Source organism: Phyllostomus discolor, chromosome 1 (genome assembly GCF_004126475.2).
Source record: "Phyllostomus discolor isolate MPI-MPIP mPhyDis1 chromosome 1, mPhyDis1.pri.v3, whole genome shotgun sequence".
In the NCBI taxonomy this organism is placed as follows: Eukaryota; Metazoa; Chordata; class Mammalia; order Chiroptera; family Phyllostomidae; genus Phyllostomus; species Phyllostomus discolor.
This window is the reverse complement of record NC_040903.2, coordinates 189,261,875-189,273,199: the sequence shown is the minus strand read 5'-3', so window position 1 is coordinate 189,273,199 and position 11,325 is coordinate 189,261,875. Positions and strand designations below refer to the sequence as shown.

At 47.5% G+C, this 11,325-nt stretch overlaps 1 long non-coding RNA gene across 2 annotated transcripts; it reads left to right on the top strand.

The window, feature by feature from the left end:
* Positions 1-59: 59 nt before the first annotated feature.
* Positions 60-11,046, top strand: LOC118497213. 2 transcript variants are annotated; one of them, XR_004899746.1, is made up of 3 exons: positions 60-140; positions 1,194-1,280; positions 9,390-11,046. It is a non-coding gene; the product is annotated as an uncharacterized LOC118497213 (long non-coding RNA). The 2 variants fall into 2 exon arrangements; XR_004899747.1 differs by lacking the exon at positions 9,390-11,046 and adding an exon at positions 1,796-1,926 and having other exon boundaries at positions 86-140.
* The last annotated feature ends 279 nt before the right edge of the window (positions 11,047-11,325 follow it).

The window sequence follows — 11,325 nt, the reverse complement described above, 5'->3', positions numbered from 1 at the left end:
CTTGAGTCAGGAAGGCACGTCTTGAAATCCTCACCAGGACTCGGTTCCTGTGACCCTTTACAGATGTAAATCCAAGCCTGTGAGAAGCTGACAAGAGATGAAGCCGATTACTTTGAGCGAGTCCACCAAGAGACTGTTAGGTGAGGAAAAAAGATGCAGAAATCTATGGTAGTAGAGGACCCCATTTTTCGTAAAACGAAGACAGACATCTGTCTTTCTGTCTGTGTGTAATCATTTGGGCAGAGACACGCCTGGAAGTGGGGGGAGGGGACAGGAGCAGGCTGGGTTTTGAGCAAGAGCATACATTTAAAAACCTGAAATAATTCATCAGTAAACGTCCCGGGGAAAAGTCGTTGCCCCAACACAAGACAAGAGAAGCCAGGGTGGGGCCCCTGGAAGAGGCCCCAGTGGTTGGGCGTTATTGCTAAGTCCGAAGAAGGAGGAAAGAGACACTGATATTAGAGCCACTGGGCACATTGGATACCGGGGTATAGACTACGTGTGTAGTAAACGGCGCTTCTAGAATTCTCGTTAAAAACAAATACCCCCCTCCTCAAAAGACACTGCCCCAGGCGAAAAGCAAGCTCCAGGTGATTACGGGGGAGGGGCGGATGAGGAAGGAAATGGCTTTCAGGTGACTTTGAAACAGGATCCTGGCGGAGGGTGAAGACATCGGGGCTCCAGGCTTCTGACTGCGGGGGCGGAGGTACGCGCTGGGTCTGGCCAGCCCGGGACGCGGGACCCACATTCCTCAGGGAGGGAGGGTCTGCTCCAGCCCTGCTGAGCCCTGCACCGGCTGACTGGGAAGGTGAAAGTCGAGATTGTGCAAGGGGGTGGGTTGGAGGTAAACAGCCGCCACTGCTCTACCAGATACAGCCGGCCAGGCTTCTGGCCGGAGAAAAAATGAAGGCCCCCGTCCCTTTCCGCCTTTCAGAGGGCAGTCCATCCTCAGGCTTCTGTCTTTCTTTGATCCCGCGTTCTTCTCTGCTCACCTGAATCCTTTCAATACCTTCCTGCCCACCTCATACTCTAGCTTCCAAAGAAGGCTCCTGATTTAACTAAGCCATGAGCGCACCCCTTTCTCCTCCGCCAGAGCAGGTAATAGTAATATGACAGTAATGATTACTCATTCAGCAAATGCTTACCATTTGTAGGTGCTACACGATTTACATTGTCTCCCTTTGTCCCTACAGCCACCTTCTGAGCGACAGATAGGATAACCGAGGGTGGCAACTTGGCCAGGCTTGCATAACCAGCAGGGGTGCCTGACAATACCCCAGGTGGGTTGGACACTGAGTGCCTCCTATGTGCTAGCCGTTACTCTAAGCCCTTCTTTTTTTTCTTTTAAAGATTTGATTTATTCATTTCTAAAGAGAGGGGAGGGGCGAGAGGAAGTGGAGGAGGGAAAAGTCAATAGGTTGCCTCGTGCACACCCCCAACCGGAGACCTATCTCACAACTCAGTCACGTGCCCTGACTAGGAATCAACCTGGCCAGCTGCCGGTTTGCAGGCCACCGCTCAACCCACTAAGGCACCGCAGCCAGGGCTATTCTTAGCCCTTTAAACAAACAGTTGCAATCAGAGAAGAAACTGAGGCAGAGTGGCACCCACACTAGTGCATGGTAGACCTGGGATTCATAACGGAACACCGTTCTTCACCACCATCTATTCTTTTCTTCTTGACACTTGTTATATTTAATCCAGCATTTGATTATAATGTCTTGCATTGTTTCTAATTGTTTTAATGTATATGTAGCTTATTTCCAAAAAAGATTGTCATCATTCCTTATAGCAGAAGTCATCTAGGAAGCAGTCAATAGATCAATGCTGAATTCAGATGAAATAACCCAAGCCATTTTGGGGAAATCACACAGTCTCACGTCTAAGAATAGAAACCTGTGTCTGGGTCCAGGCGCTCTAGACTGCAGCCCCCTGCCCCACCCCCACCCCCACCCCCAAGCACACTGCCTCTCTCTGTCCTGCCCCTCCCCATGCTTGCTTTGGTAACCTCACCCTCCCTGCTGTTAAATCATTTATTATTGTTAAAATACCTTGTGCCTCAGTAGCAAATACAGACTAGTAATTCATCTTCATAGTACCCCACTGAGATGGGGTGCTGGAGGTATTTTCACCCATTTTGTGGGTGAGACGAGAAAACCAAGACAACATAGAGCCGAGATGACTCACTGTGGAAATCAATGGCAGGGTTTCTTCTCCCGGCCCCTCCCCTTCTTCTGAACTCTTGGCTGCCAATATTCACATCAAAATTTCAAATCCCAGAGACAAAGGCCATTGAGTTTTCACAATAAAGGACATTTCCAAACTGTCATTTCAGCTGCTCTATTGTGGTAGACCTCAGGAGTGGGAGGGGATGTAAACACGGAGCAGTCCCCTGGGCCTCTGTGCATCAGCCGAGAGAAGGAGCCAGCACTGGCTGGGACTGGGGAATGAAACCCCAGGTCCGAAATTTCCTGTCAAAGGGGACTTACAAATCTCTGCCATACTTATAAGCGGCAAAGCTTCTAGAGCTTCAAGTTGCATTTTAGCAGTGTTTTTCAATGGGTGAGCCATAAGCAACAAAATTGACCATCGTCAATATTTAAAACTTTTGTGTATCAAAGGACATCAGGATAGGGAAAGATAACCCAAAGAATGGGATACATTTTGCAAATCATATACCTAATAAGACACTTCATCTAAAATATGTAAAGAACTCCTACAACTCAATAATAAAAAGGCAAATAATCCAATTTAAAAATGGGCAAAGGATCTCAATAGACATTTCTCTGGAGCAGATACACAAATGGCCAGTAAGGGCATGAAACAGTGCTCAGCATCATCCGCCTCTATAGAAATGCGAATCAAAAACACAGTGAAATATCACGGCAGACCCTTTAAGGTTGCTAAAATCAAAAACACATAATAAGTTAATGAGAATGTAAATAAGAACTCTCGTACACTGCTGATGAATAAACTTTGGAACACAGCCTGGCAGTTCCTTGAAATGTTAAACATTGAGTTACCATGTGACCCAGCAATTCCATTCCCAGGTTTATACACAAGAGAAAGGAAAACATCTGTCCACACAAGACCTTGTACATGAATGTGCATAGCAGCAGTATTCATAATAGCCAACAAGTGTCCCCCAAACAACTCCAGTGTCCATCAGCTGATAGACAGAATGCGTATCCATACAATGGAATACTTTCAGTCATTAAAAGGAATGAAGTACTGATCCCTACTACAACATAGATGAACTTTAAAAAGATTATGCTAAGTGAAAGAAGCCAGACATGAAGGACCACACATGTGTGATTCCAGTTATGAACTGTCCTGGATAGGCAAATCGGTACAGAGAGAAAATAGATTAGTGAGAGCCAGGGCGGGGTTGGGGGAAGGTTGGAGAAAATGGGGAGTGACTGCTAATAGTCTTGGGGTTGCTTTCAGGAGTGACATAATACTAAAAATATGGAATATACTAATGAAGTGTAGTCTATTAACTATATCTAAATTAATCTGTTATTTAAAAAAAGAAAGTGGGGGCCACTACCACCTGTTCCAGAGTTACCCAGGCTACTGGTAATCACAGTCCTATCAGAATCTTCTGTGGGCATAACCCAGGTCTGCATCTACCCAGAGCACAGTGAATGAACTTCAATGTAATGTATGCCTTATAGGACATTGATTAAGAAAGAAGAGCCTTGTGGCCCCCAGGCTTCCTGAAAGGAATAAAATGGAATGTCTGTAATCAACTCTGAGAGGGCAGTGACCTTGGAGGTCGCTTATCCATACCCCCCTCCCCCCACCCCATCTGGACTGCGTAAGGGCAGAAAAATCCGACATCAGAAAGGGGAAGAAGATGTGGGGGCAGGGAGAGGAAGACTTCCACCTTCCTTACTGCGCTCAGGCTAGCTGGCAGCCGCTGCTGTGGGGGAGCTCTTGAAGGAAATGAGCTGTTTGTTTGAGTTTGTGTCTGCAACAGAAACATTTGCCAATCACTTGTGGTTTTTCAAGAACCTGGGAGCCACGTGTGAACCATTTCTGGAGATCACTTATGCTCACCTTTGTTATCAGTAGATAAAGGGGCTGTAAGTCAGCATTTTATAACACCTGAAGCCAGGGAGCTGAAACTAAGACATCAGACTTTGATGGTCTCTGGGTTGGTTTACATACAAACTTTCTTCTCTGAATTCTAGCCTTTGGGCCAGAAATCTTTCTGTTTGTACCACCAGCTGTAGATGGATAAAGGGTAAACCTAGCTTAATGCCAAAGGGAAAAATTTTCTGGGCTGAAATGGTGTTTTGGGTGGTCTGCATACCTCATTTGTCAACATCATTAAAATCCCAGAAGGTTTTCCAGTTCTACCTGAGATTTTCAGACCTGAATATTCATAAGAATCACCTGGGAAATTTCTGGCTCAGGACTGAAGCAGACCCTACGAAACTACATGGTTAATAGCAAGTGATTCAGATGCAAGGGGAATCCACCCACAGACCACACTTTTAAAAAAAGTGGTCTGAATTCTGCCTGGTGCCTTCACCCTTCCTGGTGTTTCCTCTTCTTTCCCTGAAACAGGGCTCAAAATTAAAAGCCTGCCATCCCTCCCAGTGCTCCAAAGATAAAAGGACTTGGCTTTTAAGACCTCATAAAGTTGGATAAATAAGGCTATTATATTTAATCAGATGGAAGAGTTTCACCTTGATTCATGAAAAATACTTTATCTTCAACACCTTGGTGATAAGCAGGGTGGGGTACACCCACCCCTTACTGTACTGTAACCCTCAGAAAACAAATTAACGAGACCTTAATGGCAGGTAATTGCCCAGTTACTTGCAGATGGAGGCAGTTCTGCCAGGCTGTAATTTTAGTTGTTGATGTTTTCTTCCTAGCAGCGGCCCATGGGTTCCCAGCCCTGACTTCTCTACCTTGTCCAAAGAGGACAGAGCAGCTGTGCCCTGGAACCATCAGGGCCCAGATCTGCAAACCTTTTCTGTGGTTTCTGTGCCAGACCATACAGGAAACATGGGGTGGTTATAGCCAGGTTAGGGTAACTGGGACCAAATCCGTCTAGTTTCTGAAGTCACCAGCGTGTCCTCCAGGGGGGATGAGGAACTGACTCACCGTGAATGGGGTAACTGTTTCTCCCTGAGTATTGACCAGACTCACGCCCCGCCCAGTCCTACACCCTCCACCCAGCCCTATCGTATGCTTGGCTGCCAGGCGTTCCCATCGAATCTCTTCATGTGTGCTGCTTTGTGGAGGTCGCCCTGACCCTCTCTTTTTTGCTCTTCTGCTACGTAATTGCCTTAGTCTCAGTCTTAGAGGATTTCCAGGGTCTCTTGCAATCCTAGAAAGCTTGGATTCTACTATCTTAACAACCTCCACACACTGAATCTTTCCGCTACAATAAGCTCTCTTTTCCTTCTACCTCCCAGCTTACCTAGGGAGAAATGTCTGGCTTCATTAGCCCTGATGGTATGATCCAAATACCCTTATCCCTGGCCTGTGGTTGTCCTGCTAGGTAGATTATGGGGACAGATAGCACAGCATGCTCACTCCATCCTCCCACCAAATCCTTTGAGGCAGGTAATAGCTCTCTCCCATTTTGCAGATGAGAACATCAAGTCTCACAGAGGCCAAGTCACATGTCCCAGGTCATGTGGCCCTTAATGGAAGATGCAGGATATGTTTCCATGCCCCTGTGCATTCTTCCACCGAAAACCTCATCCTAGCTTCCAGCGAAATGATAGATTCAGGCAGAGGAGGTGACAGCAACTTAAGCAAATGAAACCCAAGAAAAGAAATGCCCCCACCCACTCTGCCCAACCAAACCAGAGTGAATCGTCTTACAACTCACCAGAAAGCCTTCCAGGCGCACAAGTGAGTTATAGGCTTGTTCCAGAGGCTGGTAAAATGAGCAATGGGAAGAAAAGGAAGAATGTGCTCAGGGTCATAAAGCTGATGAGAGGGGAAAAAAGCAAAAGTTTTAAAATACTTAATGACGTTTCAAGCCAGACGGCTATAAAAGGTAAGGCAGGGCCTTTGCCTGGCAACCACAGACTTTTAAACCCTAATCACAGCTCTGCTGCCTGTTCCCAAGGAATAGTCCTGCTGCTAGAACTCTGAGAACATCCTGTCCTGCCTGCCCCGGGGAGAGACGGAGGGAGGAAAGCTGAGGTTTACTGAGTGCTGCTGGAAGGAGTGGGGCGTTGACCTCCTGCTGGGCTCAGAGCCTCCTGTAGAATTGCCTCCAGAACCTTCCCCAGCCCCAGCTGCAATGGGTGCCACCCCTTCTCACTGTGGATCTTGCTATGACAATGCTGTCCCCTTCTGCTCCCCCCACCCCAAGCTCACCCAAATCCCTGTGGCTTATGGAATGGTACCTTCTCAGGCATCCAGACCACAATCGATGGGGGGCTCTGCCATCCCTCTGGAAGCATGGCTGTGTTAAGAGCATAGGCTTTTGAGTACACATGCCTGAATGCTAACTCTGCTTCTTAGAGAAGCCATTCAACCTCCCTGTGCCTCAGTTTCCTCACCTGAAAATGGGGTGAGTAGTAGTACCTATCTCATAGGGTATTATTCAGGAACAAGAGGGAAAACATTTGTAAGGTACTTAGCACAGTTCCTAGTCCACAGAAAGAGGTAACTAGTAATGAATGTTATTTTCATTTTTACTTCTAAGTGTTAAAGTTTCTAAGCCCCACCTCGATATCCTGGTTTCCCTAATGCCACACCACATGAAAGAGTCTTATCATTGGAAGAGGCCCTAGAAGTCACCTAATACTACAATTTTTCTATGTAATGTTCACGCATACATTTCTCTAAGGATAAGACAGCATCAGTAAAGTACTTAGCATGTGCCTGAGATATAGTCAGTGCTTAAGAAATGTTAGGGTTTGTGATAGTTAACTTTATGTGTCAACTTGACTGTATCACTGGGTGCCCACAGAACTGGCTAAAAGTTATTTAGGGTGTGTCTGTGAGGGCGTCTTCAGAAAAAGATTAGCGTTTGAACTGGTAGACTGAGTGAAGTAAATGGCCCTCCCCAACGTGGGCAGGCATCATCCAGTCTGCTGAGGGCCTAGCGCCAAAAGGGGGAGGAAAATCGGGCTGACTGACGGAGCCGGGATATCAGCCGTCCTCTGCCCTTAGCACTTCTGGTCCTTAAGCCTTCAGGCTCAGACTGCAGTCTGCAACACGGGCTCTCTGGCTCTCAGGCCTCTGACTCCTCCACGGGCTTCCTTGGGCCTCCAGCTGATCTATGGCAGGTCATGGGACTTCGCAGCCTCCATCATCACATGAGCCAATACCTTGTAATAAATAAATATAAAATAACATTAGGTGGGTGGATAGGTAGACAGATAGGAACATAGATATCCCACTGGTTCTGTCTCTCTGCAGAGCTCTGACTAACACAGGGTTTTGTTGTCTAAGCAGGTATTCGCTGGGTATTTATCCCTCTGTCTATCAATCCATCCATCTCCATCCATCCAGGAGTCGCTTATTAGTGTCCTTTTTGTTGGATGGCATAGGCTTCGTGTAAGACACGGCACTGTCCCCCTGAGGGAAATGTGTAACCAAATCAAAAGGGAACAGCCAAAAAACCATCAGAGAGCTGAGGCTCTATCTGAGCAGTATTTCCTGTGCTCTCAGATGTGACTGTTACCGCGCCTGAAGGGAGGAAAGAGATTCTCTCCTTTTTATGAATGACTCAAGAATGCGTATAGTCAGATAATGTTGGCTTATGTCAAACATCTCATCACTCAGAAGGCCTTTGAATTGTTATAACAGGTTCAGTGTTGGCAAATCCTGGGCTTCAAAGGTGGGGGTAGTATGTTTGGCAAATAGCCGAATGCCATTCAGACCCAAGTCTGATGGAAAATGTAACCTCCAGTTGCATTAATATGGATCCAGAATAAGGTGTGATGGTGAAGTGAGGACACTAGTTTCTCTTACATGGCTCCTGAGCCAGCTCTGAAGGTACTTCCAAAGAGGAGCTGGCTCAGACTGGTGCCCTTCCCCAGCCCTGGCCCACTCCTCCCCACTCCTCCCCCAGGGAGCTCAGAGAAGTCTGGGGCAGAGTCTCTTCTCTTCTCCACTATCCTGGGTGACCCAGAAAACCTTCCCTGGCAGGTCTCAGCCATCATGCAAAATCCACATCCTCACCTCTTCTCCACTCTCTTCCCCGTTCCTCCTCCTCCTCCTCCATCCTTACTCCCTGAGGTGAAAGAGCCCTTTGGTAGGAAGAGACCAGACACCTCACTAGAGAAGTGCTTAGTTCCCAGGGGGAAGAGCTGCAGAAAGACTTAACTCCTACAGCTCTCACACTGATTTCTGCAAGTTTCTAATCCACAAACATTCACTGAGGTTCTGTTACGTGCCAGGCATTACACTGGCTCCTGTCAGAAACACAAAAGCATCCGATCCCATCTCTGACCTTGAACCAGTGGAGAGGCTAATGAACTGCAAGTATATCACAGAAAGATCTTTAATGTTCTATTCTAAACAATGAAAGCAGACATGATATATGACCTTTTTCATTCTATAATAATTATAGTCTGTACTAGAGGGTTGTCAGAGAAGGCTTCCTGTGGGAGGTAGGCTCTAACAGGGACTGGAGAGACAGGGAGGCTTTGGGAGAGGTAAAGAAAAGAGGAAATACCAGGAGCAGAAGAGAGTGCTGGGATGGCAAACCTATGGTCAAGATTGGTCTGTGTGTGATCCTGGTGTATGTGAACCTCTGGCTCATTTCTTATGTCAGGCTGGCCATTCCTTACAAGTATCTTGGCCATGACCTTGGTCTTCACACAGAGGCTTTCTCCCAAATATTCAGACCTAATGACTCTGTGTTAGAATTCTTTTGGTTGCAAGTGGCAGAGAGACTCAATACAAACTAATTTGAGCAGTAAAGGCTTTAATTGCCTTATAATCGGAAAATCTGGGTATAGAAATATATTAGTTTGCAAAGTGTTAAGGCACAACTGGCTGTAATAATGTTGAAGGGCTCTGTTTCCTCTCCCTTTAGTGCTCTACTGAGATCCGCTTTATAGGCTGGCCCTCTTTGTGAGGCCAGAGGGCTGCTCCTGGCAACCATAGAGTGATATCCTCTGAGCTTCTCAATCTCCAGGGAAAGAGAAGTTGTTTCCCTGACAAAGCAGGTGAAAGAGGTTCACTGATGGAGTCGCACTGTTGACTGGCACGGGGGAACACGTACCAGGTGCTGTGGGGGTGGACCTGAAAGACTAAAAAGACAACCTCGGACTGCTCTGGGGAAGACAGTGAGGCTGTGCTGCGTTATTGCAGAAAACCTCATCCGCTATTTCAGACTTCCCAGATAGACATGTCCCCACTTCTCCCCAAACCTAATGGCCAGCATCTTTCCACAGGCAAACAAATGATTAATGGCCAGGAGAGCCTGCGCACAGGCAACTGCTGTCCATCACAGGACACCACAGCACGTCAGTAACTAGAATAACGTCCAAGGAGATGTGGTGTTTTAAGAAGGGGACCTGGATTCGAAGACCAGATCAGGCTGGAACCCCCTGAAATTTTCATGGAATGGATTTGATGGTGAGCAGAACAGAATCCCTGCTTCAGGCCAGAACTCATGTCAAGGGTTGGGGAGGCAGCTTCGAGACTGTGGGTGTCACACTCAGGAAAAGCAAGGTTTCCAGGCCTCAGGCTGTCCTGGACTCAGTGTTGAATGGGGAGTGACGGCATTTCCACTCTGCTCATTCTCTGCTTCTGAATTCTCAGTAGGCAGTGTGGTCTGGGGGCCCCAGACTAAGAGCAGCAGCTTTTAACCTCTCCAGATCGGAATCATAAAGGGGAAGAGAGAGGAGGCTAAGAGTAGCTCTGTCCAGCAGACCTTCTGTGATGGTAGGAATGCTCTAGATCTGCGATGTCCATTACAGTAGCCACTGGCCACACATTGCTGTTGAGCTACTTGCAGTGTGGCTAGTGCAACTGCAGAACTGAATCTTTAATTTTATTTCATCGAAATGAATTTCAATTTCAATAGCCACACATGGCTAGTGGCTACGTATTAGACACTGAGCCATAGAGAATATCCTTCCTCTAGCCTTCTCAGGACTTGGAAGGGAAGAGGCAGGATAAATTGGAATGGAACATCCCAATCAATCATCCACATGAGGAAAGGCAGATGGTGTAGAATGGGAAACAGGGAAGACCCCTGCTTTCAACCTCCTTCCTAAGCACAGACATCAGCTGCTTGACCTCTGGCAACTGTCATCACCCGGCCCGTCCCTCTGAGAGCTGCTGCCTCTGAAAAGGACCTCACAAAAAGTCATCTGAGGCTAGCAGGTGTCCCCAAATCCACAGTCCAGTGAGGAAGGAAATAACCTCTATGCCTCCCAATAGCCCCATAGGGAACACCCCCCCCCCCAATCTGATGATTTTGGAGACTCCATATCCCACACTCTTCCCCTGCAATGGAAAGTATCTCACGCTCTGCTTGAGGACACAAGCTCATAGGTCCATTAATGACCAGGTCCCTGTGAGATTTCAGTTTCACATGTGTTGACTGAGTGCCTCCCAGATCATCAGAGGAAAAGCTGAACTTAAATGATTTCCTGTCCGAGAACAATCTGTCACCTAACACAGTGGGAAACCATCCAAGCTAGCCAGCTGGAGTGACAGGGCTCCGCCCACGGTCTCCAGCCTAGAAATGGATCTGCTCTATCACGACAGACAGGGACTGGGTGAATGGGTCCTAATAACCCAGGAGAGACCCAAACCAGCCCTGCAAATCAGCATCAAGACACAGACCCAAGACTGAAGGAAAAATATCAAGCTTGTGGGAGAGTAAATCAGTTCATCCAATGTTGAGTCTTGAACGCAGACCACAGCTCACAGGCACTGGAAGCCAGGCTGCGGCCCTAAGTAGGTGCGAGCCGCGCTGGAAGAGCAGGGACTGTGGGAGACTCCGCCGAGGCGCATGCACGACAACGAGCACTGTCTGCAGGGAGTGCAGGAGCCACCTTGGCTCCTTTCTTATTCTTCCTCTTCTTAATCCTCACCCAAGGATATTCTTTTACTGATTTTTAGAGAGAAAGGGAAGGAGACAGAGAGAGAAACATTGATGTGAAAGAAAAACACTGGTTAGCTGACTCCTGTGTGCCCGACTAGGGAGCAAACCTGCACCCAGGTATGTGTCCTGACTGGGAATCAAAGCTGCACTCTTTCTGGTGAACTGGATGACGCTCCAACCAACTGAGCCACCCGGCCAGGGACAACCTGGCTCCTTTCTGTGCACCTTCCACTCTATTCCATGACTCCGCCTCATGCTTCCTCCAGGTTACG